We start from the raw sequence: 16,182 nt of genomic DNA on the forward strand, positions 1-16,182 counted from the left end.
AGGAATATCAGGACGTGCTCGAGGGAGCATAACTTTTCAGGCAGTGCTCACAAGAGCACGGATATCAGGAATCACAGGAAGGCTCGAAGGAGCATAACTTTTCAGGCAGTGCTCGGAAGAGCACAGATATCAGGAAAAGCTCGGAGGAGCTCCAATCCAACCCGGCACTAGCGCGGTCTACTCGGAGTGCATACAAGAACACCAGGCACTCAGGTGACCAACACTCAGAAAGACACCCACTGTATTGGATAGGTGACTGTCCCGGCTGAGATAGCACCACAGCAGCCCTACTACGGACATAGGGACCATAGCGTGTTGATCCTCAGCCTAGTGAAGGAGCGCTACAACGAGGGTACGAAAGGGCAGCGGTGTACTCGCCGTGGAAGCCATCCTAAGTTACTATTAATATCATTTATACAAAAAGGGGGAATTTCACCAATGGGAGAATAGGTCTGACTGAAGACCTTATTTCCTCGCTAATGTTTGACCAAACACTGTCCAAGATGGCGATTGTTTCTGGTGACTGCTCTGGAAGAGCTTGGTTAATGGGTCATAATTGAGTACGGCGGAGAGCTGGATCTCTGATTTAGTACTTGGCATAAGGGAACTACAGGTATTGAGGCTTTCTAATGAGAACTTATGAGAGTAGACTGTTTATGTGAACCATGTATGAAAATGTCTTCTTTGTCTTTACAGATTCTTGTCCCTGCTGACCCTTCCCCCATTCTATCCCTCGCCTGATCACCTCTGGGCTCTGTAACCCTTGGTTGGAGACCGAGGATATCAGGAGGTGGACATATATAGCATCGCCCGGATCCTGAGGAGCTCTGTAAACCTGACAATATGTGAGTGATGAGTTAAGGTACAGGATGTGAGGGTTATAAGATTATGGGGTGGGAAAGTGTATTAATAAAGCAAACACAAGGAGATGATAGACGGAGTGCTGAAACTTTTCAGACACTCACCCCCAGTCACTCTAAGGTCTGGGTTGAATCATTCATCATTCTTTAGCTCACTTTGCCACCCCTGTTCAGACCCATACATATGCAAATCAGTCTTGACCCTGTTCCTCATTGGAACAGTCCAGTCTGAACTGTCTTCATTGGACTGGAAACAAGCATCCTGGGACCGGCTTCAGGATAACACCCCTCATCAGCCAGGCTAGCTTAAATCCAATGGCAAAGTGAGCAAGGGACCCACATCTGGGCATTCCCTGCCAACATATTGGCCGATTACGATGTCGGTCGGAAAGCATTCAGACCGACTCGGTGTCAGAATGGTTTCCGACCGACACGGGTTCGGGGAGTCCGACCGACCGATTACGATGGTTCCGAACACCGTTCGGTCAGACACCCATTGACTTTAATGGGAGCCTCTGTTCCAACCGACAACATTGACAAAAGGGATGGATGTGGAAAGCCTTGCACCCTGTGGTGGGCACCCCATGGTACCTGCCACACTGTGCATGATTGTAAAGAGGGGTTCCATGGATACCCCCACGGGGCCAATTTAGAAGTGGCCGAGTGAAGGGGGCGTGCTTTGTGCCCCCGAAGTCAGTTTCCAACAGCCTTTTCGTGTCGGACAGACCGAGTTGGAAAGGCAGTTAGAATCTGACATTGTAATCGGTCATTCAGAAACGCGGTCCATTGAGCTGTACGAATCGGCTTCGACTGAATAGGAGTCTCCGAATGCCGGTTGGAACTGAGTCGGACAAGACCGAACGATTATTTACTATCGTAATCCGTTGGTCAGAAATGTGTCAGTTCAGTCAGACACATGGGTTTCGACTCAGATTGGGAGGATCCGAATGCCGTTCGGAGCCTTTCTGACCAACATCGTAATCGGCCCTGTAGTGCGAACAAAGCAAACACAAGGAGAGGATGGACAGAGCGCTGAAACTTTTCAGACACCCACCCCCAGTCACTAATAGATCTGGATTGAAATCATCATCATTCTTTAGTTGACTTCGCCCCCCCCAGTCCAGACCCAGCCATATGCAAATCAGTTTTGACCCTGTTCATCATGGGAACCGTCCAGTCCAAACTGCCAAGCCAGGTCTTCCCTGGACAGGAAACAAGCATCCTGGGACCGGCTTTGGGGTAACACCCCTCATCAGCCAGGCTAGCTTGAATCCAGTGGCAAAGTGAGCAAGGGACCCACGTCTGGGCATACCCTGCCAAGTTAGAGCAAACAAAGCAAACACAAGGAGTTGATGGACAGAGTGCTGAAACTTTAATGACACTCATCCCCAGTCACAGATCTGGGTTGAACCCATCATCATTCTTTAGCTCACTTCACCACCTCAGTTCAGACCCAGCTATATGCAAATCAGTCTTGATCCTGTGCCTCATGGGAGCAGTCCAGCCCGAACTGCCAAGCCAGGTCTTCCCTGAACTGGAAGCAAGCATCCTGGGACCGGTTTCGGTGTAACACCCCTCATCAGCCAGGCTAGCTTGAATCCAGTGGCAAAGTGAGCAAGGGACCCACGGCTGGGCATGCCCTGTTAGTTAGAGCAAACAAAGCAAACACAAGGAGTTGATGGACAAGAGTGCTGAAACTTTTCAGACACTCACCCCTAGAAGAGGATCAAGGCACTGGTCAATAGGCACTATCTGGCCGCAAAGGAGACTGGCAGAGTCCATCCCGGACCACCATTCCTACACACTGCTTGGGAGAAGGTACACGTCATCCTGCATTCTGAGGGCTGGATTGGAATACCTGGGGGAATGGAGTCTGGTAAGTTATGTTATGCTATGTTATTGAAACTTATTAAGCGCGACAAATACCCGGAGGTGTCCTGGCGCTATCTAGAAGTCCTGAGGATCAACCTGTCAGGGGTCCATAATGAAGGGAATCAGTCGTGCAGAAAAAGCCAAGTCTTGAGTTCCTTTCTAAAGGACAATAAATCAGGCAAGGATCTAAGATAGAGAGGAAGAGAGTTCCACGCCCTAACAGCTCCATGAACAAAACTTCTGCCTCCCCATCGGGCCCTCCTGATTCGAGGGACATGCGCCTGTTTAGTGCTTTCTGAACGAAGGCATCTGCTTGGAACATACCAGTGTATGCGTTGCTTTAAAAAGTCCGGGCCCAATCCATGCAAGGCCTTGAATGCCATGGCCAGCGCCTTAAAATGTATACAGCTTTTTATAGAGAGCCAGTGAAGAGGTCTTCTTTCTGGCGTAACCGGGGAAAACCTGGAAGAGCCTGACAGCAGACGGACTGCCGCGTTTTGTAGGGTCTGTAATTTATTCAATATGCTTTGTTGAGCATTTAAATATAAGCCATTGCAATAATCCAGTCTTGTAGTAACTAAGGCCCTTACCACCGTATGCCTACTCTCTTGAGGGAGCAAAGGAAGCACTTTCCTCATCATTCTGATGGCATACCAGGTTTTAGATGTTATTGCTTTGATTTGGCGCTCCACGGTAAGTTTATCATCCAATATCATACCGAGGTTTTTAACCTGGGTGGCTGGAGTTGGAAAGGTGCCCATGGAGTTAGGCCAACAGGTTGGGGTCCAAAAGTTGGAGGAATTGCCAAACAAGATAACCTCAGTTTTGTCCGAATTTAATTTCAGACAATTTAGGGACATCCAACTGCTCACAGCCACCATGCATTCCCCGCAGTCGCAGTTCCACGTCCACCTCTCCCCCTGGGGTCAGTGGTATTACAATTTGCGTGTCGTCTGCGTAGGAGGTAATGCCAAAACCATAGGACCCTATGACGGGTGCCAGCGCACTAACATACACATTAAAAAGAGTGGGACTGAGTGAGGACCCCTGAGGGACCCCACACGGTGTTGAGAAAGATTTCGAATGGAAGTCCCCCAAGGTCACCACTTGTTTTCTTTCGGCTAGAAAGGATTTAATAAGGTCCCCGGCTTTCCCAACAATCCCGCAGGTTTTTAAACGATTCAGAAGAGTAGAGTGGTGAACCGTATCGAAGGCCGCGGACAGATCAAGCAGGATCAACGCTGCCTTGCCGCCCTGATCTACTGCTTCCCTGATTTCTTCTGTAGCTTTAATTAAAGCCGATTCCGTACTGTGGCCTGACCTGAAACCATATTGCGTGGAATGAAGTGCTTGGGAATCTTCCAGGAAAAGACTAAGTTGTCTATTCATGACCTTTTCCACGAGTTTAGCTGGAAGCGGAAGTCTGGCTATAGGGCAAAAACTGTTGGGGTCACTGCTCGGGAGATGGGGTTTTTTAATTAATGGGAGAATGGAAGCCAATTTCCAATGACAAGGAAACAGTCCCGTTTCAAACATCAAATTGAATAGCCTGGAAAGCTGCTCAGCAATCGGACCCGCAGCTAATTTGGCCACCTTAATAGGGCAAGGATCAAAAGGTGATCCGGACTTAGCTTCCAGCAGGATCTTTTTCGTGTCTAGCGAGGACACTGGGCAAAATTTGGCCAGTGTTGGGTAGGAGACGTATTTTTGTCTGGGACCCTCCCCTCTAGTCTCCGGGCTGCAGAAATTCTTCTTTTTAAAAACATCAAAGATGGTTTCCACCTTTGAGGAGAAGAATTTGGCCAAGTCCTCGCACAGCTGTTAGCTGGGTTGAACTGGGCATGGCTTTGGGGCTACCAGGTTGGCCACTGTCTTAAATAGCTCCTTAACGGAGTTGCTGGAGTCTGCAATCTGTGTTGCAAAGTAAGATTGTTTCACCTTGAAAATTGCCTGTTTATATGTCAGAAGGCTGGATTTATAAGTTTTTCTGTCAGATTCATTGTAATTACTCCTCCATCTGCGTTCATGCTGTTTGCAGATAAGCTTTTGGGCTCTAATTTCCTGTGAATACCATGGAGCAGAAGGCAGTGCTCTCTTTGGCCGCAAACTTTTTATAGGGGCAACGATATCACAGGCTTCCTGCAGCCAGCTTGTGTAATTATGGCAGGCCATATCCACATCGCCTGACGTTTCGACCGCCGAAGAGGACAGCAATTTGATCAGGGGGTCTCCCTTCACCCTATTCCAGCTTCTAGTATTTATCCTATTTTTGTATCCAGACAGAGTCTTACCTGGATTATTTAATACGATTTCAAATTGGACAGCGGAGTGATCTGACCAGGCCAGGGGAAGGAGGCTCTTAAAGTGTATATTACATTGGTTAGAGAAAATCCCATCCAACGTATGACCTCCCCTGTGCGTAGGGCCTACTACCTGCTGCTTAAGATCTAAAGGCAGCATCAGTTCCTCCAAGGCCCTAGTGTCAGGATCTTCCGTACATTCCAAATGAAAATTAAAGTCACCTAGAACTGTAAATGCATCCGAGAGTAGCCCCTCCTCCAGGAGCAAACCGACGGATGCCAGAAAAGCATTTCTGGTTCCTGGTGGCCTGTAGACTAAGCAGCCCCTGAACGATTGATGAGGCGTAAGCATTAGATTGAAAAAAAGAGCTTCACAGGTGGCCATCGGTGTAGACTGAAAGGAGGCTTTAAATGAGTGATGATAAATCACCACCAAGCCTCCACCTTTCCTAAGAGGCCTATCCTGTGTAAAGCACAGATAATCTGGGGGGGTCGCCGCCTCCATATCTGGCCTCGCAGGCGGGTCGGTCCAGGTTTCTGTGGCAAACGCTACCTTAGCCTCAAGATCTTTCATAAGTCTAGCGGACTCATGACTGTGTTTGACCAATGATCTAGCATTAACCAAAATACATGTTAAAGAGAGATCCTTCTCGATTTTCGCCCTTCCTCCCCTCACTCCTTTAGTGACAATAGGACGATTTAGGATCCTAGGGATAGCGGACAGACATCCGGGACAGTAGTCCAGGGCAGTGAGAGGCAGATCATTTGGTCGGAGGCAGATACAGTAGGAGGGGTGCCTCTCTTTCCGAAGCCTCCGCAAGGCAACAGAATCATACCTGAGCGCCGGACTGACAGTTAGGTTGAAATTGGCAGGGTCCCTGGCGCCTGGCGCTGGACTGGCGCGGACGGGCGCAGACGGGCTTACCTTAGGCGCGCCAGCGGCGCGCCCGCTGCGCGCGTTTGCTGCACGCTCGCGCTAGCTCGTCCCTAAATAGGCTGTCAGGGCGCTAGACCGCTGACCTTCGTGCTGCAGTAATGGCGGCCCCGCTTCCTGCAGAGCCTTCGTCCCCGTGCCCCCCGAGTCCACCGTAGGATCAAAGTTCAGTAAGTAAGTTAAAAATAGTTCCTGATTGGCTAAAAGGTTTCAAAATGCAATTCCCGGTAAAGCAATGGCAGCAATGATTGTAAATTCTCAGCGCTTTTTAAAGCAGAGTAAAAACAATAGCAGCAGACATGGAATAATTAAAAGCTTAGAACTGTGCAAAGCGCGCTAATCACTCACTCGCAATCCACTCACACGTCTCCCGGCTCAGGCCTCAGTCGAACTAGGAAGTGCGCGCTCGCGCCAGCTCGTCCCTAAATAGGCTGTCAGGGCGCTAGACAGCTGACCTTCGTGCTGCAGTAATGGCGGCCCCGCTTCCTGCAGAGCCTTCGTCCCCGTGCCCCACGAGTCCACCGTTACACCTCTACATGTGTATTAAGATATCTTTTTCACCTTAGCACACATCACAGTAATAGCCAAAGTCTTGTTCATCTAGTTGTACAATATGTAGTAGCCAAAGTATATGTGTTAGTAATGTTGACAATCTGTATACCTGCACATAAAATGACAAATGTCAAAAGCAATAACAAATTCACATGTGTAAATGTGGACTGTAAGTACATAACCATTAAGTAATCATCCCAGCAACAATAATAAGTGTTCATTTCCAATTCTATACATATAAATAGTGTAAGTAGCTACCAGGTATGTAATACTAACCAGTTAATCAAGTAATCAGATCTGATTAATGGAAAGGACAACACCGACCAGCAGGCACCTGTGTTGTGTCTCCATACTCAGTGTACACAAATTGCTATCCTCTGACACATCTGCCTACTTAACCTCAACTTCCCATGGACTCCAGAGCAGGAAATAATAAATCCATTACCGACACCACATCAAATATCAGCAATGCTTTGTGGTAAGGCTATTACTTCAATGTTCCTGTTGATGCATTGGCACTGCACAATACACAGGAATAGCAACAGCTAAATAATCTCAAATTCTGTGTATGCTGTTTTTAATCTATCCACTGGAGACATTAATACAGGATTGACTCTGTCATCCAGGAGAAGTTTTAAACTCACTCTTTTAATTTTTGCACTCTGTGAAGGTTCTCGTCTTAACACGTGTGTGTCTGTCCCTCTACCCTCACAGTGAAAGTTTGGCGAGTAGTATAGATACGCCATCCGGTTACCTTTTTGTGAGTTTTGATTCGGTGAGTCAATGTGCCAGTTCTCTGCCTCTGAGGGAGAGGGGGGCGGTGTGTTTCTGCACGTCTTCCACTACACGAGCACGTTCCTTAGCCGCTTGCTCTTTAGTGGGGTCCCTTGGTCGATGTCTGCTATGAGATTTACGTTGTCCCTGTTCTTGCGATGACATGGAGGGGACAGTTTTTTCCCCAAATGAGGGCGCGAGACCCCTGTGTTCTAGCCAGGACCAAGTGTCCTCTGGAGTCGCACAGAATGAAGTGAACCCTCATAAAGCACCTGAACTGTGGGGAACTGCAAAGCATATTTGATGCCATGACCCGGAGGCATTTCTTTATATCCAGAAAGTAAGATGTACGCCACTGAACTTCCAGGGTATAGTCAGGATAAATGTGTACTTGGGCATTCTCACAAACGTGGAGATTGTTTACCCTGATGAATCGTGCTCACAAACTAGTCCTCAAGGCCTGCCCAGGGATGCCCACACAAAATTTCCCTTCGATCTATATTACTGGTCCCCCACTTGTCCATGCAAATATTCTATCTCTTCCTGGATAGCTGGTAGACGTTTATCAGAATCTGCCACTGTGGGACGCAGCGCAGCTAGCGTGGATTCCGTATTTTATACTCGGTTTTTCAGTTGTTTGTGGTCCTCCCGCAGGTGGCCCATTTTAATACATAAAGAGTCCAATTTAGGTTCAAGAGTGGATTTAATGTCGAGAACACCAGGTAGGAGTTCATCGAATTGACGAGAATGATCCGATAGGGGGGCTGTCAACGTTGTATACGCGGGCTTGCTGATGTTTATGCGTTCCTCGTTCCCATGGGCACCCCTAGCCACTGCTGGGGCTTTATCTTTCTTTGTCTTCACCATATCGGGGGCTTTATATTTACTGGGTTTGCTGCACCCCAGCGCGATGAATAGCAGTAGCAGTGAGGAGGCGTCAGAGGGTATCCAGAAATACCGAATGGTGGGACGTAAACAGAGAGACCCAACAAGCCCAGTGCTTAATATTCCATGTCCCAGCAAGGAGGGCTTGGCTGCAGCAATCAACACCACATACTGAGCCGCATCACCACAAGAGGAACGGTGGCTAGGGCATTCTAATCCATGGTTTTATTATGTGGATAGTAGAGGCATAAGAAAGTGACTGATGTCTAAATGGGAGGTATCCGAAAAGTTTGTCACCTCAGGTATACCACCCTGGGTTTAACAGCGCCGGAATGCCAAAGGGGTTACTGCAGGGCAATGAACTCCCAGTCAATGTAAATAGATGGTGTGAGTCACTTCGGGGGTCCCCTTGTCCTCGAGTCCCTGGTCGGGCGCCACTCAAAGTTCAAGCACACCGCAGTGGGCCAGCCTGTTCCAAAATTAGTATATTTGACTAGAAGCCAAGTATTCCTGTAGAGCATGCACAGGAGAGCGGTGCAATTTGTTAAGCCCCTGTTTGTTCATGGTGTGACGTAGCCCCAATAATAGCAGTAGTACATCAGATAGGCATTCGTGCACCAAATATGCTGGCTCATCTTTCTGCTTCGGGCTCCGTCGCAAATGTGCAAATAGAGTTGGGAAGCCGCACCGGGCCCCAGCACTGTGTCTGTCCAACTAGTCCTTCTCGGTGCATACAATCCCCAGTGCACAGGTATGAAGCAACACAGGAGTCAGGCCTCCCTCCAGGACGAAGCAACACCTTAGGCCATACCACTGATAGGGGGTGGTGGTAGCACAGGGCCTCCAGGCCCCCAAAGGGGGAGCAGCACCACCCAATTCCAAGAGCCGAACAGAGTCGGGCTGCACGAGCCGCTCCACCACATTATAATGAAGGTGCGGTCAGGTAGGCAGGGAGGCCTTTGTCCTCTCCGGGGCACCGATGCAAGGGGCGTGCCCACCAAAAGAGAGGCCCGTTGGTTGTCCTGAGGGTCAGTTCAAACTTCAGGAGTCCTGGTACAGGACACCACGATGATGTGAAGCCTGTTACCTTCTCCATCTGGGCCATGACAGCCCTGGAGACATCACGAGACTCAGCACAGTCCCCAACCGCACAACCGTCAGTGATCGGGCCACTGCTTGAGTGTGACTTGCTGGGCCCAGGCTCTCGCACCGCTGGAATTTAATCCTGCAGCTCGATCTAGGCCAAATGCAGCCACAAAGTCCAAATTGCTTCAGGCAAGCTGCCTGCACACAGCAACAGACGGGATGATTTACTGGACAATTAGCAGGCCTGGTGCGGAGATCTTCACTGTGCGTCCGACCCAGCTGTCATCTTGGCCACACCCTCCCCCCTAGCCTCAGCCTCCAACTCGGAATCAACCTTCAAGCAATGCTGACTTCCCTCCAAACTTGTACGTGGAAGGGGACCTGGCCCATCAGGTTTGACTGGGCAGACAGCATCAGTGAGTCCAACTGGGTCCACTTCAACATCTTCCACCACATCTTCTATCTAACAGTGGACCCCTACTCCAACAACCACACAATCCAGCATGGGTAACAACATCTCCTGTGCACCACTGTTGATGAGCCAAAACCTACTCAATGAGGATGGAGGAGCTGGTGCAAGGGTGCAGGCACAAGCAACAGTAGAAGCATATGGGGGCAGGGGTGGTGGGAGGTCAAATGTGGGCCACAGTGTCAAGATTCTGGTGGCAGGGATGTCCAGGCAAACCTTGCTTGAGCCCTGGGTGCTTATGAGGGGTACCAGGGAGCAATGGGCCAGGAATTTCAGGAACTCTGGGACATTAAGCAACTGCAGGTGTCCTTAGGCCACAGAATGGAGCGACATGGCAAGACACCCACCACCGCCAGTAAGAGACGGCGCCCCTGATTTCCATCTTTGTGTGCAATCCCTTCACTTTGTTGACTATTCATTCACAATTTTCCACTTCCGATGGGAGGAGTGTGTTGGACTTTGGACTCCAGTCAATGTGACTTTAATCTCAAAGAATTTATCCACCAACACTGACAACTTCACTTCATTGTGTTTTTCTCTTTATATTTTATTTGTATCATTTCTTGTACTCAACGTGACCAGTGTAATAAATTCACTTAACACAACAATACTAGCTCATGTGGTATCATTTACATCTGGCAATATATTTTTAGTTACCCTGAGATTGTCAAGGTACGATAAGCACTCTTCCCTGTAGGGTGCTTGATTGTAGTTTTGCAGAGACGCTATGAGCCAACTTCCCTGTCACCTACCTTATAACCTGTGAATATGTAAAACCACAAAGTCTAAGGGATAAGGTTTGGGGAGGAGGGCCGGATACTCAACGCTGGCGTCTTCCTATTGTCGACCTGCGAGGCAACAGGGAAGATTTAGACTCAGCTTCCTAATGAGTCAAAGGATTTAATTACAACTGTTCTAGTTTTCTTCAATGAGTGGTGTACTAAAGTTAGGTGTCCTACCTGCGACCATACGAAAGCTAGTGTAGAGTCCTTGACGTCTTGTGATGGCGTCAATTTGTACTTTGGGGGGGGGGGGGGGGGTGTTGTCGTCGAGATGTACAGTCTGAGACCTTGTGTGGATTGTGTCCTGAGAATATCTCCTGTGAGTTAACAAGAAATAAATTACTTCAATTCTTTACACGCCTTATACTCTCTTAATCTAGTAATCTCTCAATACCTTATTGCCCCTTATCACTTACTTGTAATTGTTACCAAGTTTTTGTTCCATCAAGTACTTCTTTGGAAAGAATATATAATAACAGACAAATAACAATTTATTTTCTTTTATATTGTTTCCAAAGTCTTTAAGTCTCGGAGTGCTTTTCTTTCTTAAAAAAAAAAGGCTTCCAAAAATTGTGTTTTCAAATTCTAAATGCAGCTGTCTTGAGGTGGGCGCCTTAAGGTAAAGAATTATTTCACTTAGCTTTCATTATGTCTTTCTTTTTCAGGAATCGGAGCGGAGATCTCAGAAACCTCACCGAGATGTTTCAGCGAAGAAGCCAAGCCGAGAAGAATCCAGGCGGGAAGTCGCGGTGACAGATTAGGTAAGCTTCGTGGCCGGTTGTCTCTTCGAGCGATGATGGAAGGCTAAGCACCTTCTAGAACTCGGGCGTGTCTATTTATAGCGTGGCCACACCCCGAGCGGGAAAAGTACGTGATGCGCACCCTACGTGCAGCGTGCAATTACTTCAAGCCTGCTTCTGCCAACAAACAGAAACGAAAGCTGGCGCTGCGGGTGCCGCTGTATTTCACTAGATGCATTTGCGTGAACAGTGCTTTGCATAAAAGGAAACCATAATTTTGACAATCCAAATATCGTAAATAAAGGACACAAATTATACATAACATGGATTGCATATACAGTACCATGAAAACAATGTATTTATCATACATTTACACAAAAAACATAACACACTTATGGAGGCTGGATGCAGGGTATAGGGGTGGGTTTTTAACAGGGGTAAAAAGCAGCTAACTTATCGGATTTGCACGTGACGTGCATTGGTAGTATGCAGTTGTGGGTATTACAAGTGCAGACTAGGTAGTGGAATCATGACAGTCATTTCTCAAATGAAAGTATAAGCTACTTAGGTAAACAGAGATGTTTATTGTAAACAAAGTGCTACAGAGTCGCTCAACCATGTCACCACAAGATAGACATACAGATGTCCAGTGTAAGACTACCTTTATTCCATAGTGCCAAACAATCAGTAGCGGTCCGTGGAGGGAGTTCCGTGGGGCGGTGAGGCGGGGCGGGGGAGGGGCAGGGTGGGGAAATGTAAACACCGGAATATGGATGAACGGAGGTAAGTACACATTTAAATAAATAAAACAAATTTCGTTGCGCACGCTGCATTGCAAAATGCAATGCAGCGCGCGCAACGAAATGTGTTTTATTTATTTAAATGTGTACTTACCTCCGTTCATCCATATTCCGGTGTTTACATTTCCTCACCCTGGCCCTCCCCCGCCCCGCCCCGCCTCACCGCCCTACGGATCTCCTTCCACGGACTGCTACTGCAAACAATAGACTGTCACGATGGCAAACAATCAGCAAAACTATATATCCCACTCAAATATCTGTGCCAGTGACCACAAATGGCATGTGCATTCTTTTTAGACATGGTAGGAGGAGACACCTCGCACAATGCCATAGGAAATAGGCAACAGACAATTGGTTCATTTCATCAGCTGGACCCACATCCAATACTTCACAAAAGGTATCCAACATCACTAGACAAAAGAACACTAAATCTAATCTTTAAGCGCAGGTTCCTTACTGCATCGGGTGTATTGTCATAAACATATGTCAGTGGTGTGCCACAAGCACTGCGTCATACAATGATGAGACCCATCAACTGCTTAATGCAGTTCTACACATAGAGGACATAGCCAATGTGAAAGAAAACTAGCATGGTTTGTCGCCACAACGACATTGTGTTGGAGCACATAATGCAAGAGGACCACCACAAGATAGACATTCCCAGAAACAGTCCATGTCCACTTCGGACTTAGACACAGCATCATGTACCTGATGATGTCACAAGTTTGAAATATCCAAATGAGGATGATATGGTTAATGTCCCTACAAATAATAAACAAAAAAAATTAACTAGGTAACCATACATCTCACCAGTATCTCTGTCAACTTTTATGTTACACAATACATTGGTGAGTGTCACTCATGCAAACCTACATCAATACTGCGTGCATGTGACATTACTTATTTCCAAAAACAGCCTTGCACAGAGTTTAGCACACCTGTCCAGGCCCACCATGTATCCATACACATAGTCCTCACAGCTATACAACAACAATCACTGTAACAACGTAAAGACATCTCACTGCGTACTTACGGTCATGAGAAGAAGTTGTTGATAAGCTGTTGACGCATGTAACCTTCTTCCTCTTCACCACTGTCATCATCATTAGGCATTCCAGGATCCTCACCCGGTGGCTCCTGCTGGTCTCCATCCTCTACGATGAGAGGGATGTTCCGTCGCAGTGCCGGATAGTGGAGCAGAAGCAGGCGACGGTGATCTGACACACCTTCCCAGGTGAGTAGAGGAGGTTTTGTCCAGACAGTGAAATCTGGCCTTCAGAAGCCCAAAAGCTCACTCCAATGGCCGCCTTGTTCTTCCATGGGCCTTATTGAAGTGGACTTCCTCTGACATTATTGGTTTTCTCAGTGGCGTCAACAACCAAGGCTGGTTGGGATACCCTGATTCTCCTACATGGAAGATAGACAGGAGTGCAATGATCAGTCAAACATTTACATAATCTTCACACATAAAAGGTTTAAAAACATCATATTCACCAACAAGCCAGGCCCTCTCCGGTAGTAGTTGTGTCATCAAATGGGATATGATGCTGTTCCGTAGCATGTAGGAGTCATGGAGGAGTGTCCATTTACCGGCGGCCATCTTTAAAATTTCAAGGTCTAGTGTTTCCAGCCACACCTGTTTCCTATCAACCATGCCTCCTTGCACTTTAAAAGAGCGATCTCTGGCAAACTTCATTTAGGTTCCGACGAGCCACGAGAAGGTACTTCCTTTGGTGATGGCGCTCCTTCCAGCATGTAAGTAGGACAATGGCATGTCCTTAAAAAAGCCAAAGAGACCACGCTTGTTTGTTTAAAAACGACCCTGGCGTTGAAACCTTGTTTTTCCTTCTGGTCTTTTAAAATACCCACAGTGTCTATTTGAAGGCGCCCTACACCGCTCATGTGAGCTCATGGAGCGATAACGATAACATTCTAAAGTATGTATTATTATGGCACATCCTTTTGAGAGCATGAATACCTTTTTTTTAAAAAAAAAGACACATCATGAGATCACAGTTTAAAAAGGACGAGTGCACAGACTTTTGCCAAACATCTCCCGTTTTTTACAAGGCTCGTCATGGGAGTATGAATGTGAGTGCTCGTTTGCTGTGAACATTAATCTGTAATCTTTTGGGGCACAATAGGAGTGTACAAATACTTCCTTTATGTATGAATGTATTGTAACATAAGATGTATCTTGCTAGGAGATACATATGTATGAAAGAATGTTGAATAAATGTGATACGGGCACTAGAAATCACAAGGAGTGTTCTTTCAGATGATTTATGAGCAGAGGATATTTACCAAATGGTACCATTACCTACAACAGAGTTGTAAAAGAGAAATATATCACAAAAAAGCTTAAAACTTTCCACGTGATGGTGATGTGAATAGATAAAGATAAATGATGAAAGCCATGATTTATACAAAATATTTTTCCTTTCAGGTTCTTAAGATATACAAGTGGTATATTTTTCTACTCCCATAACAGGGAACAAAGGACAGTGTTTGGACTATCAGGCATATGTACATTTATTCTATCACCCGTTGAGGTGTAACAGGGATTGTTTTTTTGGTCCTGAGGAAGAAAGCCAAGAGGATGGCTTCTGAAACATGTCGACCTTGTAGGAGGTGACTCATTATAGCACACCATCTACACCTCCCCACTTTTACTATTCTCAGCCAGGAAAGACAATAAAGTATTTTCGTTCTACTAGCCAGAGAATGTTTAACCATCTCACATTTTCTTTTCACGATCCGACGCACTGCACATACTCACCAATCACTGAATAAAGTGCTCTTGCGTCTACGTAAGTCGTAGCACGCCCCGTCCCGTAGAGGGGCGGGAAGACCCCAATGATGAAGCATGACACTGAATCAGGTTTCAGTGTGTGAGGGGTATTTTACAATTTTTTTAAACATTGCCCTTCCCACAAATTGAGAGAAGGAGCTCTGATCTTTTGTGCACCATTTTTCACGTATGACTAAACACTTCAAATAAAAATAAAAATAGCAGCACACACATGGGTGCATATATATTCACATAATACATGGTAGAATCCCTATTTTGGATAAAAAAATGTAAGCAGTGTTTTCCAGCTCGTTTCACCTACTATTGCGTGTTTTGGGCTTCTCTCAATGTGACCATATTAAGGGAGGGCGGGAGATTCACTTAGATGCTCCTCTTACACATAGTAATGTGAATATAGACATGATGGAGCTCTAACCCACACCAATGGCAAATGCAGATGTGCTACATGCAGCCTATTTTAAAGGTCGTGGTTGGCGGTCTTGACCCTAGCAGACACAGCCAGAGGTGGTCTTGACCCTAGCAGACACAGCCAGAGGCTGTTACTTGTTATAGTTGCAATTGCGGCTCTTTGGATGTGTCCGCCAACAGTGGTAAACTAAACTTGCCAATGGAGCATGCTGCATCGTGGACCGCCGGCTATTTTGATCCGGGCGGTGGGCAGAGTGTCAAATGGCATTCACAGCCATTGAATAAAGTGGGAAAATGGGACTAACCCAGACCAATCTTTTTGACTACCTACACAGAAGACTGCCTATGAGTTCTACTTATATGTAGCGATTTGTAAATCAACCCACTTGCCTCCAGAAACTGCAGCTTTTCACCCCTCCCCAATTGTCAGCTGCTGTTTTTATCCTGTGTGTGGGGCCATTGCAGTGCTTTGTGAGCGAAGCTATTTTTCTTAACTGAAATGTCCATATTGATGTACGTTTAAGTTACAACAGGGCCTAACTTACAGTTAGTGATTGTGTGTCACAGGAGTTGATAGCTATTTCAATCATGGGGAGATTGCCTTGAATGACACTTCATTGCACACATATGTACAGCAGCTTCTGAGGTTTACTCACAGTTAGAGTTTCCAAGTCTGTGCCTGAACATTGTCAGTGACCTGGACATAGAAGGCATCATGCATATTTGACAGAGATATACAGTCTGTCTTGTTGCATGGATGGCCCCACAATATATCTTTCGGTCAGGGATAATACTCCCCTATCATGGTATGAACATAGCTCCCGTAACCAATGATAACAACTCACCCGAGCCAGCATTCAGAGGGACGGATTGCGTAAGTACTATTGACTATATTTTTATCTCTCCTG

General features: G+C 46.7%; 1 long non-coding RNA gene across 1 annotated transcript in view; it reads right to left on the reverse strand.

Annotated features, from left to right (window-relative positions):
- LOC146808929 (uncharacterized) overlaps positions 1-11,303 on the reverse strand; it is a 450,521-nt gene extending 439,218 nt beyond the window's left edge. Inside the window, exon 1 of the long non-coding RNA XR_014966283.1 lies at positions 11,210-11,303. This is a non-coding gene — a long non-coding RNA (uncharacterized LOC146808929). The remainder of the gene's footprint in view (positions 1-11,209) is intronic.
- Positions 11,304-16,182: the final 4,879 nt, after the last annotated feature.

This window comes from Triturus cristatus, chromosome 7 (genome assembly GCF_964204655.1).
Source record: "Triturus cristatus chromosome 7, aTriCri1.1, whole genome shotgun sequence".
Lineage (NCBI taxonomy): Eukaryota > Metazoa > Chordata > Amphibia > Caudata > Salamandridae > Triturus > Triturus cristatus.